The 22,374-nt window shown below is 37.0% G+C and overlaps 1 protein-coding gene across 1 annotated transcript in view; it reads left to right on the forward strand.

Annotated features, from left to right (window-relative positions):
- The first annotated feature begins 22,285 nt into the window (after positions 1 to 22,285).
- CASR (calcium sensing receptor) overlaps positions 22,286 to 22,374 on the forward strand; it is a 151,720-nt gene continuing 151,631 nt past the window's right edge. Inside the window, exon 1 of the mRNA XM_074301375.1 lies at positions 22,286 to 22,349. The gene's annotated coding sequence lies outside the window, so the exon portion shown is untranslated. The remainder of the gene's footprint in view (positions 22,350 to 22,374) is intronic.

Raw genomic sequence — 22,374 nt, forward strand, 5'->3', positions numbered from 1 at the left:
TCACTTTTCAATGAAGTGGAAGAAGTTTCACCATAAATCGAATATGTCTATTGATACACGCTATGTTCATCTCTCTCCTTTCTTTCTCTCAGATATAATAGGTTACCTTTGCCTCTTCATGAGATGTAGTACCACCACTTTACACTTTTTTATGATATAATCTCCTTTCCACCTCTAGTTTCTAAGACAAATTGTACATATGTTCTTTACATATTTTTTTGACAGAAGTATAGTTCTCAAGATTTCTTTTTACCTTTTTTAGAAGTCTCTTGAGTTCTGTATTTGAAGATCAAACCTCTTATGTAGGTCTGGTTTTTTCATCAAAAATAGATGGAATTCATTTATTTCGTTAAATGTCCATCTTCTTCCCTGGAAAACGATGCTCATTCTTGCTGGGTAAGTTATTCTTGGCTGCATACCAAGTTCCTTAGCCTTTCGGAATATCATGTTCCAGGCCCTGCGTTCTTTTAATGTGGATGCTGCTAGATCCTGTGTTATCCTTATTGTGGATCCTCCATATCTGAATTGTTTTTTTCTAGCAGCTTCCAATATCTTTTCCTTTGTCTGATGGTTCTTGAACTTGGCCACTATATTTCTTGGCGTTTTGATTTTAGGGTCCCTTTCAGTAGGTGATCGATGAATTTTCTCAATGTCTATTTTACCCTCTGTTTCCAAAACGTCTGGGCAGTTCTCTTTGATAATTTCCTCGAAAATGGTGTCCAAGCTCTTTTTTTCCTCCCATTTTTCAGGGAGTCTGATTATTCTCAAATTGTCTCTCCTGGATCTGTTTTCCAGGTCTGTTGTCTTTCTGGTAAGGTACTTGACAGTCTTTTCAATTGTTTCATTTCTCTGGTTTTGCTTGACTCCCTCTTGGTTTCTCCTTGAGTCATTCATTTCTACTTGTTCCAGTCTAATTTTCAATGATGTATTTTCTTCACTCACTTTTTTTATATCTCTTTGTAATTGTCCAATTGAGTTTTTATCTTCTATGGAATTTTTTTCCATTTTATCCATTTTATTTTTTAGAGAGCTGATTTCTTTTTCCAGCTCTCTAATCCTGTTTTCCTTGGAGTTGTTTACCTTTTCCAGCTCACTAATCCTGTTTTCCTTGGAGTTGTTTACCTTTTCCAGCTCACTAATCTTGTTTCTCAATGATTTGATTTCTTTATCCATTCTGTCTTTGAATGCATGGGATGACTTCTCCAGGCTCTCTTGCCAAGCTTCCCTTTCCTTTTCCCATTTCTCTTCCAGCTCTCTTGTGAGAGCCTTTTTGATTTCCTCTATGAGGTTCTTTTGTATTGAGGAGCAGCTTATATCCCTCCCAGGGGATACATCTGGGGACAGTCTGTTCCTAGTCTCCTCAGCATTTGAAGTCTGCTCCCTCTCCACACAGAAGCTATCAATGGTTAGAGCCCTTTTGAATTTTTTGTTCATTTTATCAGAGCAGGAATCAAAGAAAACAAACTGATAAGAGAAACAATTGGTCTGTTTTGCGGGGGATAGGGCTGGATGGTATTAATGGGCTTCCTCTACAGACTGGGGGTAGGGCAGCAGAGAGCCACTAACAGAACAGCAATGACTGTACTGAGTCTGCGCTCTGAGGCTCTGAGAACGCACCGAGTCAGTCCAGGTGGGGGTTGGGGGTGGCCGGGCTCTGAGAGACGCTGGCTTTCTGGGGTTTTAATCTTCACCTCCGGTGTTTACACCCTCTCCACCGCTCCTGGCTTGCTGCCAAGATGGAGCATCCACACTGGGGCAAAAGCCCTTTCACAGAAACGGCAGAGATCACACCCCTCCCCCTCAGGTCTGAGCTGTGTGAGCTGCCTGTCTTGCTCTGGCTGTCTGCCCTCAGTCTGCGCCCAGTCTGATTGACCCTCCCCCGAACAAACACAGACCTTTTCTGGCGACTTTCAAGGATGTCTTCTCTTGGTGATAATTTGTGGATTTCTTTCTGGGTCAAGCATTAAGTCAGAGGCTTGTCATGAAGTAAGTTCTGAGAGAAAACGAGGAGCTCAAGCAGCTGTCTGCCTCCACGCCGCCATCTTGGCCGGAAGTCCTATATTTACTATTCCTAATGCTTATTGTAGTTCTTCATTTTGTCTATAATCTCTTCTCTTTAATAAACCTAAATGGCCAAAGAGAATGGCCATTATGAATTCTTCACATGACCAAACTCCAACATCTGACAAATTAGGTATTAAACCCCAAACACATCATTTGGAACTAGGAATTGCTTTCCTCAATCACATCGTAAGTCATTTACCCTTCCTGGGATAAAAAGATTAAACTCCATGCATTTTGATCCTTTTCAGTTCTAGACATGGATTCAGTGGTCCCATCTTGGACTACTAAAAACCAAGATGAGGGAAGACTTGGTGGGACTATAATAGATATATTTAAATATTGGTATGTAGAAGAGAAATTAGCTTTGGTTTATGTAGATTCAGTGGACAAAACTAATATCAATATATAAAAATATCAGAGTAGCAGATTTCAGTCAATATAAAGGAAAACTTTCTAATAATTAGGTATACAATTTGAGTCAGCTAGATAATATAATAGATAGAACACTACACCTTAAATTTAAGAAGCCCTGAATTCAAATCCAGTCTCAGACACTTATTAACTATGTGACTTTGCATAAGTTCCTTAACCAATCTCTGCCTCAGTTTCCTCAATTATATAAAAAGGGTGTAATGTTCTTTTCTCTGAATTGTAACCATTCTCTGGGAGATTTCTTGTGGAGCTTCTGGAGGCAGCCTTAGTTTCAGTTCAGTCAGTATAATCACTCCAAAGGCAACCAGGAGTTAAAGTCCAACTCCTATATTGTCTCTTCCAAAATCTTATCTCCTTCACCTGGGGCTCGGCTAGTTTTCTGGAGGCCTTCCTCTCCTTGGTTCCTGAGAGCTCTTGTCTGAATCTCTCCATCCAGCTTTATCCTCTCCTCCTCCCAATGTCTCCAGCCAGCACAAAGGTGGAAGTTGGAATGAATCTCGACTCCTCCCAAAGTCCTCTTTGGCCCTGAATCTCTAGAAGCTTCCAGTGGGCTTGTCCTTTTATATGCTCTTTTAAAGGTGTAAAAGGCGTGAACTCTGAATTAGAGAACTGTTAAGTACCATGCTAAATTAGACAATGATTTAGCACCTTGTAAGAATCCTAACAAAAGGGAGTTATAATAATATCTATATCCCCGTGTTGTTGCCAAGGATCAAATGAAATAATATTTGAAAACACAGTGTGTGGCTTAATAAATATTCATTTCTCCCTTCCCCTTCCAATTCTGTAAAGCTATAATTGTATTGTTCTAGAGGTTCTTGGTTAAGCTTTAGCTCTAATGAAATCATGCCTTCCTGGCTAGACTTGAAGTTCCAAGTCAAAATTATTTATTCACAGACATCAAAATTCATGGTCATAACCAGAAAATCTTATACTGGTGGTAAATTCAACTTTAGGGTGGGATGGGGAGAGGGGAGAACAATGGCAAAGGTACAGAATAGTATGACCAGCGATTTTGTCAAGCTGGCAAAGGTGGTACTACAGAGTCCAAAGAGTCTGATTCTTACCCTGTGGGGTTTGGGCATGAGGCAGGCTGGAGAGGAGAGTCATACTATGAGAACTGGACTCTGAGGGTAACAGCTTGAAGACTATAGACAGATGACTAAGAAGTGAAGAAAGAGAATAGTGCTCATGGAAGGTTACACTATTCACATCAAATCCCAAGACTACCTTGTATAAACGGATACATTTGTATCTATTTATTTGTATCTATTGTATAAACAGGACAGCTTCTACCACCAGTTGATTTATTGATGTACAAACTTAACATAGAACACCTTGCTCAGGATCTTTTCCCATCTTTCCTCTTGTTAATTGCAAGTTCTTTAGGAACTTTGTGCATTTGCTAAGCATTATAATAAAGCTTTATTCCTTAATGTGGAGATGGTTTGAGTCTGTGAATTAATTCTGGACAACTCCCCACCTTCATGATTGATGGACTTCATCATTTTTAGTGTCTCAGCTGAGGACCATTCTGATGACTCAAGTCCTCTCCCAGTCAAGATAAGCCTCTTGTCTCTCTTCCCTTTGCCCTGTAGTTGGGTCATCTCTTCAAATTGGTTCAATCTGTCATAGGTTTTGGACTACTTCCCTTTTGCCAAGGGACACTTGGTCTTGGGAACAATTGCAGTTTCATTTTCTCCTTCTCCAGGATGTCAACAGAGGCGAATGACTGAGGAGTTCTGATATCTCATACCCCTGGGGATACTGGAGAAGAAAAATCTTAGCAGATTCTGGAGGTTTTGAGGTTAACCATTAAGGAATTTGGCAATTAATCATTTTAAGATTGCTGGGAAGAACTCCTGAGACTTATGAAGTAATTTCAAGAATACACTATCTTGTGAAACATTTTAGCAAGTTTTGAAGTATCACTTCATAGAATTTATTTTAGGGAAAAATAAGGATTAAATCTTATAAATTTAAAGAGGTCTTTAAAAGTGATTAATAAGATTAATAGTTTTGTTGTTTCTGGGTAGTGAAGGAGAGAGTCTTTTTTACTTTCTTACCCACCCTTCTTTTCCCTGACTACAGCAGAGGTAGTTGGATAGGAGAGAAAGAAAATATACTCAGTGTAGTGAAGATTATTTGAGATACAATGGTAAAAAGCAAAAAGAAGAAAGTAAGAGAGGTATCGAATCAGAATGAGAAAGAAACATTTTTTTTTTAAATTTTTTTTTATTATATATATATATATATATATTTTATAATATTATCCCTTGTATTCATTTTTCCAAATTACCCCCCCTCCCTTATTCCCTCCCCCCGACGACAGGCAATACCATACATTTTACATGTGTTACAATATAGTCTAAGTACAATACATGTGTGTGAATATCATTTTCTTGTTGCACAATAAACATTAGAATCCGAAGGTACATGCAACCTGGGCAGACAGATATTAGTGCTAACAATTTACATTCCCCTCCCAGTGTTTCTTCTCTGGGTGTAGCTACCTCTGTCCATCATTGATCAACTGGAAGTGAGTTGGATCTTCTTTATGTTGAAGATTTCCACTTCCATCAGAATACATCCTCATACAGTATCGTTGTTGAAGTATACAGTGATCTTCTGGTTCTGCTCATTTCATTCAGCATCAGTTGATTTAAGTCTCTCCAACCCTCTCTGTATTCCTCCTGCTGGTCATTTCTTACTGAGCAATAATATTCCATAACTTTCATATACCACAATTTACCCAACCATTCTCCAACTGATGGACATCCATTCATCTTCCAGTTTCTAGCTACAACAAAAAGAGCTGCCACAAACATTTTGGCACATACAGGTCCCTTTCCCTCTTTAGTATTTCTTGGTGATATAATCCAGTAGTAGCGCTGGCTGGGTCAAAGTGGTATGCATCAGTTTGATATACTTTTAGGGCAATAATTCCAGATTGCTCTCCAGAATGGCTGGATTCTTTCACAACTCCACAGCAATGTATTAGTGTCCCCAATTTCCCCACATCCCCTCCAACATTTGTCATTATTTGTTCCTGGAAAGAAACATTTTTAAAAGGGCTTTACTCAAAGTCCATGAAAGGGATATGTAGATAGAAAGGAAAGTGAGAAAGTTTAAGCATGTAGAAATGAGCAGAAATAAAGTTGTAATCAATCTGTGTATTGCATAGAGGATTTGAAAGCTGGAAATGAGAGAAAAAGAGAGAGACAGAGACAGAGACAGTAATATTGCAAACACTAAAGAGAATGCATAGGTGTCCAAGAGCACATGTGCTAAAGTTTTTAAAGAGGAGTAAACATTGTAAAGAGAATGATGGGCTGAGAGAGCCAGAGAGAGAGAGAGACAGAGAGACAGAGAGACAGAGACAGAGAGATACAGAGAGAGACACAGAGAGACAGAGACAGAGACAGAAACAGAGACAGACAGAGACAGAGAGAGACAGAGACAGAGAGAAGGAATTAATGATTTTATCTGGATTTTTTTTTTCTTTTTTAGAGCAATTTGCTTTGAAATACAAGAGTGTGCAGCATCCTTCTCCCATTTCACAGAGTGTGGAGTGGTGTCAAAGAACACAGTCCACAACAGCCCCCTACGGAATGATGAGGTGGGCAGGCAGGAGCAGCAGGCTCAGCCCCTTTTCTGGGATCACTGCTGATTCCCCTTATTTTTCAAGCTTCCCAATTTTATTGAAACCATTGGTATGGGAAAGGTCATCTTTCAAAGAGCTTATTTGAGTTATGAAGTTCCCAAACAAGGAAAGTATTTACTGAAGATTTTCAAGTTTGTTATTATATTATATAGAATGGATTTCTAATGATTGATATTTACACCAAGATAAGTTTAAACTCAAGGAGAAGAAAATAAAAACAAGTGAAAGATATTAAGTGAAATTCTGGCAAATTTTTATTACTTATTATTATTATTTTATTACTTATTTCATGGAAGTAAAATAACTGTATCTAGTCCTAAATTGTGATTAGTGAAACTTGCTATTTGAGATGAAATCTTTTGGGATTATAACTGATACTGTTTTGAGTTTTGAATTCAAGTATGATTGTCTGATAGATCATTAAGTTGTAATCTACTATTTGAGAGAAATAACACAACCTACTCAGAGGCACTGAACCGTCACAAGTAGAATTTTATATCTGGGCAAAAGCTGAGAAGAAAACCTTTGGCTTAAATTTAAGCTTAACCTAAGGCTTAAACTTTTAGCTCAGTTTCCCATTGTGTTCCTGTGTTTTCTATCTGATTATTCCTGTCTGGCTATGAGATAGAATTGTTACTGCATGATTAATTGTCAGTTATGACTCTTACCTGAAGTCAGATTTAAGGATACTTTATCCTGTTTTTACATGTGCCTTTAGGCTTAAGCTCAAAGGACCAGTTTGATATTATTATAGTCATGTCCCTATTTTTTCCTCTTATAGAAAATTTCTCTGTAAGATCTTGCTGTGTTCATTCTAAAAATATGTAGTCATTATATAGTAAACAATCAGTAAATGAGTACTTGGCCTAGTCAATCTGACAGGTATGTAGTAGTATCTCAGAGTTGTTTTAATTTGCATTTCTCTGATCAATAGTGATTTGGAATACTCTTTCATATGAGTGGAAATAGTTTCAAATTCATCATCTGAAAATTCTCTGTTCATATCCTTTGACCATTTATCAATTGGAGAATGGCTTGATTTCTTATAAATGAGAGTCAGTTCTCTATATATTTTGGAAATGAGGCCTTTATCAGAACCTTTAACTGAAAAATGTTTTTCCAGTTTGTTACTTCCCTTCTAATCTTGTTTGCATTAGTTTTGTTTGTACAAAAGCTTTTTAATTTGATGTAATCAAAATTTTCTATTTTGTGATCAATAATGATCTCTAGTTCTCCTTTGGTCACAAATTCCTTCTTTCTCCACAAGTCTGAGAGGTAAACTATCCTATGTTCCTCTAATTTATTTATGATCTCGTTCTTTATGCCTAAATCATGGACCCCTTTTAGATCTTATCTTGGTATATGAACTTAAGTGTGGGTTCATACTACTTTAACATATTTAACATGTATTAGTCAACCTGCCATCTGGGGGAAGGGGTGGGAGGAAGGAGGGGAAAAGTTATTTTTTTGTAAAAATTAATTAATTAATTAAATTAATAATAATAAAAAAGAAAACCAAGGGAAAAAAAAAGACAGAGATATTGGAGTGGTTTGCTACTTCCTTTCCCAGCTCATTTTTCAGAAGAAAAAATTGAGGCAAACAGAGTTAAATGACTTGCCCAGGCTCACATAGCAAGTAAGTTTATGAATCTGGATTTGAATTTACAAAGTTGAATCTTCCTGACTTCAGGGTTTGGTATTCTTTCCACTGTGACACCTAGCTATATAATCTCCACAATCCATTCTTTATAACTACAGCAATAACAACAACAAAAAGGATTTTAAAAAGAAAAGAAGGAAAAAAGAAGTTTGACAAAACTACTTGCCAGTTACTCTCAAACTAGTTTAGCCCTTCTGCACACCCATAGTCTCCACACCTGAAAAGAACAGAGGCAAGTGACTTTTTATAACTCTTTTCTGGGACCAAGCTTGGCCATTATAATTACATAGCATTCAGCTTCTTTTGTGTGTGTGTGATTGTTTTCATTTATACTCTCATAGTCATTGTGTGTATTGTGTTCTTGACTCTGCTTACTTTAGTCTTTAGTTTAGTCTTTAGTCTTACTTTAGTTTTTAGTTCATATAAGTCTTCCCATGCTTCTTTGTATTTAATATTTTCATAATTTCTTATGGCACATTCCATTATGTTTGTATACCACAACTAGTTTAGCCATTTTCCAAATCAATATCTGCCCTGTATTTCTCCCAGTATATATTATTAAATATGTCACAGTGCCTACCCACTTCCTGAATCATTTTTTTATTCTTTGGTAAGAATGTTGACTTCTCTTAAGAAGGAGATACAGGGGACAGCCAGGTAGCGCAGTGAATAGAGCACCAGCCCTGAAGTTAGGAGGACCTGTGTTCAAATATGACCTTAGACACTTAATTTGTCTTAGCTGTATGACCCTGGGCAAGTCATTTAATCCCAATTGCCTTGGGGAAAAAAATAGAGAGACAGAAAAAATTGGTCTATTCCTATAACTCTGTTTTAAGTGCCTTCCTTTGAAATATGTGTTTATTTAAGTATCAGTATTATGGCAGCCAAAGAATTAAATTAACTGAAGGATATGGAATGGAGAGATAAGCATGGAAAAGAATTGGCTTCAATCCAAATAATACCTCTTCTTTCTGACTTTGCCTTTTGTCCTTTAGATACCATTACAAGGCTGGGATTAGAAAATAGAAATGGTAGAATGGGCCTACTGCCAGGGTTTTTCCCATAAAGAGAAAAACAAATATTTTCTCTCCGTAACTTATTTTAAAAATATTTTTTGATTTATTTTATTAAATATTTCCCCATTACATATAAAAAAATATAACAATAGTTTTTTTTTCCCCAAAAAATTTGAGTTCTGAATTCTCTACCTCTTATCCTACCCCCTTTCTTGAGAAGGCTTAGGTTGCTATTAATTTGATAAAGATTATACGTGTGAGATTATATAAAACATCTAAAAAATAAATCTTTCTGATGGAATATTACTTCAAGTTTTCCAGACTTTGCTTTTTCAGGGAGGGATGTCAACTCAAAAGAAGATTAGTGAGCATTTTTAATCATCAGCCAGCCATTCTGTGAGGCCGGCAAGGAAGACACAGCTCAGAGGTTCATCCAAAGGTGGAGTAAACTGATTATTGTCATAAATGTTCATGGAACCCTGGGGGAGGAAATGAGCTTCATTAGAATGTGCCATTTTCCCAGAATGCCTTGGGAAATGATTTGTGTTTGGAAAATGCCCCCAAATGAATAAACAGTGTAGTACTGTCCCTCACATGGTCTGGTTATCTTCAAGACTGTCTAAAATTGAGACAGAAGGCTGTGGTCACAACAGTCCCTATCTCTAGTTACTCAGAATGAACTTTTATTATTTTTCTATCTATAACTCAATCTAAGGGAAGAATATTTTATCTGGATCAGGTTCATCTGTTATTTTTCCACCCCTACATGTCTCAAATCCCTTACGTTGGTGTTTTTTTTTTTTTCCATCTGTTTATTGGCTCAGTTTTCTGAGAACTTGGTTTCCTTGGACCATGCTAAGTCAGCAGAGAAGCCCAATGAACAGTGCAGCCAGACTCAGGGCTTGTATTTAGTCAAGGATGAGGGTTCTTAGAGGAAAGATGTCAAGTGAGAGGTATGTGAAATGGTGTACAAGGAAAAATATAAGAATAAAGCATCTGGGAGCAATAAGCAAGAAAGACGAGAGACTGACAGTCTTACTCTTGTTTGTTGTTGAGTCATTTCAGTCATATCCAACTCTCCATGATCCCATTTGGGATTTTCTTGGCAAAAATATTGAAGCAATTTGCCACTTTCTTCTGCAGTTCATTTCACAGATTAGGAAACTGAGTTAATCAGGGTTAAATAATTTGCCCTGGATCACACAGCTGAACTTGAGCTCAAGTCCTCCTGCTTTCAGAATTGGTCTTCCATCTACTGAACCACTTGGGCTCTTGAGCTAGAGGATTAAAATTAGAAATGGAAAAAAAACAACACTTTTGACTTCTTAATGTATAGAGCCAAGGATTATTGATTTAAAGCTGTGAATGGATCTTAGAAACTTCAAAATCCAACCCCCTCACTTTACAGATAAGGAAACTGAGGCAAGTCAATCAGCAAGCATTTTATCATCTAGTAAGTACTCTGCTAAGCACTGAAGCTGCAAAGAAAAACAAACACATGGACCCTTTCCTCAAGAAGTTCACATTCTAATGATATTGACATTATCTGGGGGTGAAGAGAAATAATGTGACATGCCAGGGTCACCCAGGTATCTAGTCATGATTTGAATCCAGAACTTCCCTGACTCCCAAGACCAATATACCTCTTCACACAGGGAAAACAATACCATTATAAACTGAGAAACATTGCTCTTTCTCTTTGAATCTTTCCTCCCTATGAGACTACTTTTTGGGTTATTGTTTGTCATTCATTCTTGAAGAGGACCATGATATCAGGGAGTTGATGCCACGACATGCAAGTAAATTGGATTTAAATGAGGGAGAGTTGCACACTTATCACAATGATACTTTAATAATAATAATAATGATAGAAATAGTAGCTGACATTTGTCACTTAAAACTTTATAATCTATTGTTCAATGATCTGCACACAGATATTGCACATCACACCTTCTCCCTAAATAATCATAGATTTCACACCCATGTTGGATTTAATTCTTTTTTTTTCGACATTTTAATAGTATCTTATTTTTCAAATACATGCAAATATAGTTTTCAACATTCACCTTTGCAAAGCCTTGTATGTCAAAGTTTTCTTCATCCCCAAGATGAAGCAATCTTATATAGGTTAATCATGTACAATTCCTTTAAGCCTATTTCCACATTTCTCATGCTGCACAGGAAAAATCAGATCAAAAAAGGGAAAAATGAGAAAGTAAAAAAAGCAAATAAACACTAACAAAAAGTGAAAAACATTCAGTCTCCATAGTTCTTGGGTTCCATTTTTTTCTTCCTATTCCCAGGTATCTAAGATAAAGCTGAAGCTTTCTAGGGACCCAGAGGCAACAATCTCACTTCAAATCCCCTAGTTTTCCTCTGCCAGAGAAGCAGCATAGCATAGTGGGTACTTCCTGGTTTTGTGAAGCTGGGCCAGTTTCAGACAACAAGCCAAGATTTCATGCTTATTGTATAATTACCAGCGGTGAATGACTTAGATTTTTCTCAGCAATATGATGATCCAAGTTAATACTGAAGGACTCATGATGAAAACTGCTAGCCATTCCTAGAAAAAGAATTGATGGATTTGAATGCAGATCAAAGCATACTTTCTCTTTATTTTTCTTGTTTTTTTTTTGTTTGCTTTTTTGTTTTGTTTTGTTTTGTTTTGGTCTGTGTTACCTTTCACAACATGACTAATATAGAAACATTGTTCGCATAACCACATCTGTATAACATATCAAATTGCTTGCCTTTTCAAGGAGGCAGAGAGAGAAGGGACAGAGGGAAAGAATTTAGGATTCAAAAAAATTTAAAAACAAATGTTAACTGAAAAATCCTCCATGAACAAAATGAAATATACAAAGTAATAGCAATTTTCTGGGATGACCAGCTGTATATGTCTTTGTTATTCTTAGCAACACAATCATCTATATCTACTCTGAAGGATTTATGATGAAAAAAATAATATCCATATCCAGAGAAGGAACTAATTGTGTCTGAATACAGATGGAAACATTCTCTATTTCTCTATCTCTCTCTTTCTTTTTAACTTAACTTTTCTTGAGAGTTTTTTTTTTTCATTAGGGTGGGAGATCTATGTTTTCTTTTACAACTTGACTTTTATGGAAATGTTTTGTATAATTTCACATGTGGTTTTTTAAATTGTGGGTGGGGATAAAGGAGAAAACCTCAGAGCCCCAAAATCTTAAAAACAAATCTTAATCCCAAATGTTAAAAAATTGGTTTTTTACATGTCATTGGGAGAAAATGTTAATTAAAAAAGACTTTAAATTGCTAAGCTATGTTGGGAGAGAAAGTTCCTCACTAAGAGTTTCATATTTGACTGAAATCATAGGTTTTGGAAGGGGGAAAAAATTCTACAATGTGCTTTTGACAGAATAACAGATGTGAAAGAGACTTAGAAAATCTTAGTTGCTCTGACTTCTAGATGAACTCATGCCAGAATAAGCTATAATAAAGCAATAAATATTGCTAGTAAATTTAATATTATTAGATTTGCTCCAATATTCATAAATTTAGAGCTAAAAATGATCTTAGAAATACCAGTCTGCTTTCTTCATTTTATAGATGAGGAAATCAAAGTCAACAAGCATTTATTAAGTACTTACTATGTGCCTAGCATTGTGCTAATATGATCATTGATATGATCCCTGTTCTCAAGAAAATAATAGTCCAACAAAGAAAACAGGCTGGAAACCTATCTTTTGTTTTTTGTTTGTTGTTTATTTATTTATTATATATTTTTAAAAGCTTTTTATTTTCAAAACATACACACGAATAATTTTTCAACATTGACTCTTGCATAGCCTTGTGTTTCAGATTTTCCCCTCCTTCTCCCACTCCTCCCCTAGATGACAAGCAATTCAATATATGTTATACATGTTAAAATATGTTAAATCCAATATGTGTAAACATATTTATACAATTCTCTTGTTGTACAAGAAAAATCAAATCATAAAGGAAAGAAAACAAGTAAGAGAACAAAATGTAAGCAAGCATCAAAAAGAGTGAGAATGTTATGTTGTGATTTACATTCAGTTCCCACAGTCCTCTTTCTGGGTGTAGATGGCTCTCTTCATCACAAGATCATTGTGCCTAAATCATCTCATTGTTGGAATAGTATCTTGCTATTGCCATGTACAATGATCTTCTGGTTCTGTTTATCTCACTTTGAATCAATTCATGTCTCTCCAGGCCTCTGTAAAATCATTCTGCTGATTGTTTCTTAAAGAATAATAATATTCCATAATATTAATATGCTATAACTGGAAACATGTTTTAAACAAGATGTTTACAAAATATTGTTGGAGATAATCTCAAGTGCAGGCATTAAGATTATAGAAAATTTTTTTTTGAAGAGATGATGGGATTTTACTGAGACTTGAAGGAAATCAGGGAAGCCAGAGAAGATGATCAAGGTCCTGTTGTCTCTAAATTGTCCTTGGGGACTGCCGTCTCAACTCAATCCCAGACTCGACTCTTCTTCTTCCAAAGTGCTGTCCCAACTCTGTCCCAAAGTAGACTACTACTCCAGGCCCAATGTTGTCTCCTTTTATCCTCAAAGAGATTGTAGTGAGAACTCAACGGGGCTTGTGAGAAACACTTCAACCAATGAACTTGCTCCTTTTAAAGGTTGTTTAAACTCCTTTTCAGAACTCCTTTTAAAGGTGTAATCTACTTTATGCAAACTCCTCCTCAGAAGTTCAAAAGTGTAAAGTCCTCTTAAAGGCCAGAACCAAAGGTGTGAACTGGAGAATTGTTAAGTACCGCTTTAGCACTTAGTAAGAACCTAACAATGGAGTATTGTATTTGAGGAAGCAAAGAAGTCAGTCATCAGATCACAGAATATGTGAAAGGGAGTTAAGTATATGGACAGTGGATAGATAGGAAAAAACCAGGTTGTGAAGAGTTTTAACAACCAGATGAAAGATAATCTATTGAATGAGCGGGTGACATGGTCAGTACTATGTTTTAGAAGCTTGACAGTGAGTAGAAGATGAGTTGGAATGAGAAAGGCCAGTTTCAAAGATATTTTAGTGACAAGGTCATGCTGGTAATAAGTAGGAGAGATAGGTTTCAAACAAATATTATAACTCCAGATTTAGCATTCTTTGGCGTATCAAACTCAAATAGAAAAAAGGGCAATTTATAAGGATCCCTTCTACCACATATTGACTTAGAAGAGCATATATTAATTTTATTTATGTTCTATTGTGTTTTTATTTATTTTATTGATATTTCACAATTAGATTTTGATCTGGTTCAAGCCACACATGGGAGTATTGGGGCATGGGAGACACCATGTGCTAACATCTCTGATCTATACTATGTCAGTTAGGGCTACCATTGTATTGGAGTCCTACTTCCAACTTAATAATGAACTATAAATGCTATTCTTTTAAGTCTGGTCAGTTGGTCAGTTCTGAAGCTACCTCTCTACATTCCTATCTAGCCTATATTATCTCTATCTTTTCCCTAAGAATATCATGTTAAATGCTCAAATACTTTGCTAAGAGCTAGGTAAACTATATTTACATCATTCCTCTAGCCCAGTGGTTAAGAATCCTTGTAAAAGAAAAAAAAAAAATAACACTAGTTTGGCATCTGTGCTTGATGAACTCATGATGTTTCTTTATGATTGTTGCTTTTCTTTCTAGTTATACATTAACCAACCCTATAATTTTGCCAGGAAATGAAATCAAGCTCACTGGTGTGTAAGTTTCAAACTCCATTATCATTAGAATTTTGAAAATAGATTATATGCATTCTTCTTCATTCTTGTGAAATATTTCTTGTTCTCCATAATCTTTCAAAGATCAATTAAATAGCTCAGTAAATACAGCTGCCAGTTCTTTCATGATAGTAGGATACTGTTTATCTGAGCCTGGTAACTAGAAGTCATCAGGGACAATTATTTTCTCTCAACTTATCTTGACAACTAACCCTGTAATAGCAATTTTTAATTCTTTTCTTCCATAGGAAAGTTTACTCTCTGACAGAAAAAGTGAGCTTTGACTTCTCTATTACCAATCATTATTCTATCAACCCTGAGTTCTTTTTTAAAATGAATTTTGTTAAATCTTTTGTTTTTGATATTGCTAAAATTTCTCCCGATATCCCTTCCCTCTCTCAGAGAGTTATTCCGTGAAAAAAAATAACATTTTTGAGGAAGAGAAAAATCAGCAAAATTGATCAATGATATCAGAGAAATATGAAAATATATGCAATGTTCCACACCTGTGGACCTTTCATCTCTGCAAAGAATGTATGCATGTGTATGGATGTTGGGGGGGGTGTTCTTCTCTTATCTATTCTTTGGAGTTATACTTATTCTTTGAAATTTTGTCATTTTCCCTTTTGATTGTTTTGTGGTTTTTCTTTCCATGTATGCTGTTATGGTCATTGTGTATATTGGAATTGGGGGGACGACTCTATTTATTTCCCGTTTCAATAGTTCATGTAAATCTTTCAGTGCTTCTCTGTATGAATCATTCTTGATGTTTTACATGTCATGTACTCAGACATTCCCATATAACAATATATTTAACCATTGCCCAATAGGCATTTACTTTGTTTACAATTCTTTCTGCAACAAAGTATTGCAAAATATATTTTGCTGTAAAAATTATGAAATCAAGTGGTCATTTCTTTCTGTTTTATAAATTTGCCCCACCATTTCTATGTACAAATTCTACATTTCTTCCTTCTTGGTGGGAATCTGGTCTAAAACAGAATTTCCCTCTTTTTGATTCTACTAACTTTTGAAGGATGAAATTTTCTTGAGGCAAATTAAGAAATTATTAACTACTTTGATTTTAGGAGAAAGACAGACAAATCCTTATAGCAAATTCACACTCTGGAGCAAAACAAAGAGAGACACAAAGGTAAAGTCAGAAAGAAGCAGAGATGGCATATGTCTGAATAATTAAGGAGCTTCCCCTCACTACTACTTTTTATATGATCACAGATAGAGACCTACAGGGGACTCTGGAGATCATTGAATCCATTCCTACCTCCATTTTAATGATGGGAAAATGGGATCTCAAAAGTGATTAAGTGACTTGCCCAAGATCATAGGGCTAATGCAGGTCTGAGAGCAGGACTCTAACTAGACCTTTATAACTTCAATTCCATGCTATCTCTAATGTTTCTGCTATGATCTATTTCTTAAATTCCTTACCCAGCTCTTCTTTCTACTGGTATGGAGGTAGAGAGGTACAATAGATAATACCTGGGATGTCTACACCCATTGTAGCACCTTAAACCTTTCATATTGACATGTGGACATCTACTCCTTCTCTGGGCTGGCTTGCTCATTGTAAAATGTTTCATACTGACGGATCTGGTTTCTTCAGATCCATGATCTTACGAGCTCACATTTTATTTGAAACAGATTTATTATCTCACTGGTGTAGGAAATTTCTGACAAGGAATCTTCCCCTTAATGAAGATAATACCCTTTTCTACAAGTTTGAGAGATGCCTGGGGCCACTGATAGTTTAAACTACTTGCCTAGCCATGGGACCAATATGGGACAAGTAGAAGTAGAAATTAAATTGAGGTCTTCTTGTCTCTGAGATCAGCACTCTCTCTCTTAAAGGTGTCAAACACATGGGTTCCAATCATTGTGACCAAAGCTAAATTAAAATGTAAATAGAAGGGGCCAGCTAGATAGCACAGCAGATTGAGCACCCAGCTCACAGTCAGAAGGACTAAGTTCAAACTCTAGCTTCATTCACTTGTATGATTATGAGCAAGTCACTTAGCTCTGTTTGTCTCAATTTCCTCATCTGTAAAATGAGTTGGAGAAGGAAATGGCAAACCATTCTAATATCTCTACCAATAAAATGCCAAATGGAGTTACCAACCTCCAAATATGACTAAATAACAACATTAGCAGTTGAAGGCAAAGAGACCTAGTGATAGTAAAATAATATGTGGCTGCCAGAGAGAAGAAGATCAGCAGTCAGAGAAGTGAACATAAAGTATCCAGCAATGCATCAAAACCCTTCCTTCCTTCCTTCCTTCCTTCCTTCCTTCCTTCCTTCCTTCCTTCCTTCCTTCCTTCCTTCCTTCCTTCCTTCCTTCCTTCCTTCCTTCCTTCCTTCCTTCCTTTCCTTCCTTCCTTCCTTCCTTCCTTCCCTCCCTCCTTCTATTCTTTCTTTCTTTCTCTCTTTCTCTCTCTCTCCCTTCTTGTCCTCTTTCCCTCCTTCCTTCCTTCCCACTTTCCTTCATTCCCCCCTCCTTTCCTCCCTTCCTTCCTTCTTTCCTTGTCCCCGCCTTCTCCCCTCTTTCTTTTCCTCTTTTTCTTTCTTGCTTCCTTTCTTTCTCTGATTTTTCCTTCCTTCCTTCCTTCCTTCCTTCCTTCCTTCCTTCCTTCCTTCCTTCCTTCCTTCCTTCCTTCCTTCCTTCCTTCCTTCCTTCCTTCCTTCCTTCCTTCCTTTCTTATTTCTAGTTTTACTCTTGATCTTATACCCAATATTCTTTGGGAGAAAAAATAAAGAAAAACAAACCCTTATAGCAAATTTGTACTCTGGAGCAAAACAGCTCCCTTATTTTAAAAAGGAGGAAGTGAGCCCAGAAAAGTAACTTGCCAGAGGTCACGCAAGTAATAGGTGAGTAGTGTCAGGATTTGAACCCAGATTTTCTCACATCAAATCCTTTACTCTTGTTAGTATAATGCTTTAAAAAATACTAGACAAACCCAACAAATATCAAGCAAAAGGGCAAGATCGAAAGTGAAAAATATTTATTGTATAAGAGAAATAAGGCTCCAGACTTCTCTTCACCAAAGAAGTTGATCTATAATCTTTTGGAGGAAAATTCAACTATTTATAACTATGAATTCCTCATTAATCACCTTGAAATAATGAAGAAAATTAGGAATGGAGGCTAAAACGGAAGCCACTAAGACCTATAATCACCCGCATGGACTCCAGTGTGCATCAGAAATATTGGTCCTGTGGAAATGATCAGTCATAGAATTCCCAGCTGTGGGACAAGAGAACAAGGTTACATCCTGCCTACTAATGACTAGGAAAGTATAGCTAATTAGCAAAAACTTAATAAGATTTAGGTTCCTGGATAATTAATGATGCCAATGACACTGGTGAGGCTGAATCCTTTCCTCCCAGTTCATTATGATATATAATCCAGGTTAATCAATTTCTTGGTCATGTTTACTGAGATGTTAATGACTGGGTAGTCTGTGGAACAGCCTAACCTTGTTAGAGGGGTGTTTCACCTTTTGAAAACATAGAGACATTTTTTTCAGGGAGACACACACATTTGTTCAGTCATTTTTTAGTCACAACTAACTCTTTGTGACCCCTTTTGGAGTTTTCTTTGCAAAAATATTGGATTGGTTTGCCATTTTACAAATGAGGAAATTGAGGCAAACAGTTAAATGATTTGCTCAGGGTCACATGACTACTAAGTGTCTGAGACCAGATTTGAACTCAGGAAGATGAGGCTTCCAGCCTCCAGGCCCATTGCTCTGTGCACCATGACATTTCCTAGCTGCCCTCATTTGGCAGAATACAAATGAATAGAGGCTGCTGTCTGGTATAGTTATAGATAGAACATCAGCCTTGGTGACAAGGAGTACTGAGTTGAATCCTGCCTTAGACACATACATACAAGTTGTACAACTTTAGATAAGTCACCAAATAAAAATGAACCTGTTTCCTTGTTTATAAAATGAAAAAAAGTTGGTTTTTAAAGCCCTTTCTTCTCACTGTTCTTATGCTTAGCTTTTTTTTTTTTTTTTTTTTTTTTTTTTTTTTTTTTTTGGCATTCTCCATGACCCAACTACACCAACTTTGCTGTACTCACATGTGACACTCCATCTTTGTGCATTTTCAGTAGTATTTCCCCATGGGGAATTCTCTCCTCATCTCTGCTATCTGACTTCCTTCAAATGTCAGTCAAAATCCTATCACCTGCAAGAAAACTTTCTGAATCCCCTTAATGCTAGCATCTTCCCTCTTCTCTCCAATGTACCCAGTATGTATCTTATAACACAAAGTTGCTTCCTCCCTTCATGTATCTTATATGCACAAAGTGTATATCTCATATACACAAAGTTGCTTCCTCCCTTCATATATCTTATATGCACAAAGTTTATATCTTTTATACACAAAGTTGCTTCCTCCCTTTGCCCTCATTAGAATAGAGTCCTTCTGGGTTGGGGATGTTTGGGCCTTTTCCTCTATATTGGGCTCAGTGCCTAGCATATAGTTAGTGAGTTAGGGGGATGTTTATCCCGAGCATGTGAAGACCACCATCAGCAAAGTCACTTGCCCAGGGTGATGCAGCTAGTAAGTGTTGAAGGTCTAAGGTGGGACTTAAACTCAGCACCTCCTGACTCCAGAGTCGGCACTCTATCCACTGTGCCATCTAGCTGCCCCAATCATTCTGATTTTTGTCTTGTTACTGGATTTCTATAGCTCATGAAGAAAGAATGAGGCTGAGAACTTTTGCAGAACTCTGCCTCACTTAACTCCAATTCATGAACAAATCAAAACATCACTTGTGATGTCATTGATCCTCTTTGAAAATGAAGAACAAAGAAATGCTTAATACATGATTAACAAAATAGTTTTGCTTCTCTATACTTGATGAATATGAAAAATTTCTTTCTCTCTTTTTCTTTCTTTTGGGATTATGAATGGGAGTGGTTTCTCTGAGTAAAAGGGTAAGTACATTATACTCATTTTCTTAGCTTAATGCCAATTGGTTTCCAAAATGGTTGGAGCAGTTAGCAACTCTATTATTAGTGTATTAGTATGCTGATCTTTTCACATAACACTATTTCCACTTTTATCATTTTAAACAATTTGCTAAGTGAGGTGAAACCAGAGTTGTTTTGATTTGCATTTCTTCTGGAGCAATCTTTCACATGGCATAATAATTGATCTTTGGAGAAATGTTTATCCAGACCCTTTTATTACTTATTCATGGGACAGTATGTCCTGCCCCTTCCTTATCTTTTGTTGATGACAAAAGAGATGAAATTTTCTATACATGACCCTTAAAGTCAGCATTAAGGGACTCTCTGCATATAGGTTCTCCATTGGTCCATCTTTCCTTTGGGAGTTTCTGTAAAATCTCATGCGGAGAGGATCTGAATGCATTAATATATCACATTTAACTCATGTAGAGATTTCTTAATAGAAGTGTTCCCAATGCTGGGAACCTAGGTTTTACAGGAAGAAGCATAAATACAAATTCAACAAACAAATATTGCAAAACATACTATCTCCCATAACTTTATAGGTTTAGAGAAGATTTTTGACAATTTAAGGGTGTTTTCCTGCTTTATAGCTTCCCCTAAAGTTATAAAGTCACTTTAAAAAAATAATTTCTATGTAGACTCCTTCCATTTCATTTATCTGTTCTTCAAAATGTTTACCTTTATTACTTCCCTAATTGAATGACTCATAAATACCCCTGCTTAGATTTTCCCCTTCCTGATTTTTGGAAATTATTATTTTCAGATATAGAAAACTAATACTATTTCCATTCATTGCCTTGACATTTGTTTTTACTAGACAAAATTTAATATGTAATGAAGGTAGAAAAGGAATCTCTTCCATACTATCCATACTACAGGCATACTATCAAGTATTCATCTAGCTTTTTGAAGACCTCTATTGAGGAGGAATCCACTTCTTTCCAGGTGTTCCCATTGCATTTTTGGACAGATCTAATTTTTTGAAAAAACCATTCAATCAATTCTATGCCCAATAATTCATATTGCTATTTAGTCTACATCTCTCCATTTTTGCCACAAAGAACAGTAGGTCATCAAATGTTTTGCTGCAATGTAGGTAAACTCTATAGCATTCTTTTATTTGGCAGCCCTGACAAAAAATGAAAATAAAGTCTTAATAAAATCAAGCTGCCTCTTTTCAGCAAGAGCTGACCAATTTTTGGTTGTTCTTGATTTCCAGTTCTTTTATCTGTCTCCCTTCAGCATGATATGAAATTCATCTTTTTATGTTCCTGATGTGACTTTTTTGTGTTCTCCTCTTTTATGGACTCAAATAATTTCCCAGCAGTCATCTGGACAGATATTACAACTCACCCATTTCATTTCCCTTGTCATTCTGGAATTTGAGGGCTCAGTTCAACTATTAGTTTAGTTGTATTCTTCATACTCTAGTGATGTGAAACCAGATCTCCAAACACCCCTAGTTCAATACTCTTATTACCACTTCACACTATTCTTTTCCTACCTGAATTTGGAATCTTTATAAAAACTTGTCTTAATAGCTGAAATATCCAAGGGGGGGGGAATCACTTAATTAATTAAAAGGAGAGGAGATTTTTAAGAATTATTCATGTACTTGTGAAATTTGAATTAGGTGGAAAGAAACAAGGTATTACAGATACTGCAAGCTTCACAAGAACTACTTCTGAGTGCTGGAAATAAAGTTCAACCATTATGACATTTTCCCCTAATATCTTTCCCCTATAAAGGTCAGCAACCTTTACAAGAAAATATTTCCCCACTCCCAGCCTAAAGCCACCAATCCTAAGGCAAGCACGCCAGTCCCTCTTCTCTCTTTGTTGATGCTCAAAATTGAGTCCTTCCCCAAGGCAAGAGATACTTTCCCAAGATGCAGCATACCAGAGAAAGGATGGACTCCTTTAGGTACCATAGTTCTGCTAGATAAGGTGGAATTACTGGAGACCACCAGTTTAGCAGGCAGCAAGATGTCAGGGAACAGGGGACCCTCAAGAAATAGGCAGAGACTAGGGCCAAAGACATCACTCTGGTTTCTCAAATGAGACTTTTTCGACTAATCCCAGGCTATAGAAATAATAAAGAAATCTTAATCCCTAGAAAGAAGGAGCTAGCTATTGGCCGAGTGCAGCGGATTTGAATGGTGCCAAGAAGAGTCAGGCAGGTGGAGGGAGTGGTTAGGACCCAACTAAGTTCAAGGCTGGTAGATATTGGATAAGGGAGGGAGACAACGTGGAATAGCAGTCATAGGACCAGGATAGTAGATTCTTGGAGACCGGACTCTGCAAGACTGTGGCAACTTGGGGGGGGGGGGGTAGGAAACGCACTGGAGAGAGCCGGCACAGAAACGCACTGGAGAGAGCGCGCACAGAAACGCACTGGAGAAGGCGCACACAGAAACGCACTGGAGAAAGCGCGCACAGAAACGCACTGGAGAGAGCTCTCCATTGTAGCAGGAACCGAGGCTGGGCGGAGCTATTCAGAGCGCTGGGGAAGAGGAGACAGAGTGAGTGCAGTGAGCCTGCTTGAGGATTGGCTTTTCTCTGGCCTCTTTCTCCCAGTCTTCCGTAGTCTATCGGCTGGAGATGCAGTTTCCCAACCCGGAGGGACTGATAGGATGGAATAGGAGGCAGGGCTGAGTCGCCGCCTTTCCTGAGAGGCAGTGAACTTGAAGGAGTAGGAAGCCCCGTGGGCAGTGCGGGAGGAGCATTCTTGAGCACTGCTTAGGGGTATTTGCGTTCTGTCCTTCCCAGTACTAGAAACATCC

The sequence above is a fragment of the Sminthopsis crassicaudata genome, chromosome 3, assembly GCF_048593235.1.
Source record: "Sminthopsis crassicaudata isolate SCR6 chromosome 3, ASM4859323v1, whole genome shotgun sequence".
Classification (NCBI taxonomy): Eukaryota; Metazoa; Chordata; class Mammalia; order Dasyuromorphia; family Dasyuridae; genus Sminthopsis; species Sminthopsis crassicaudata.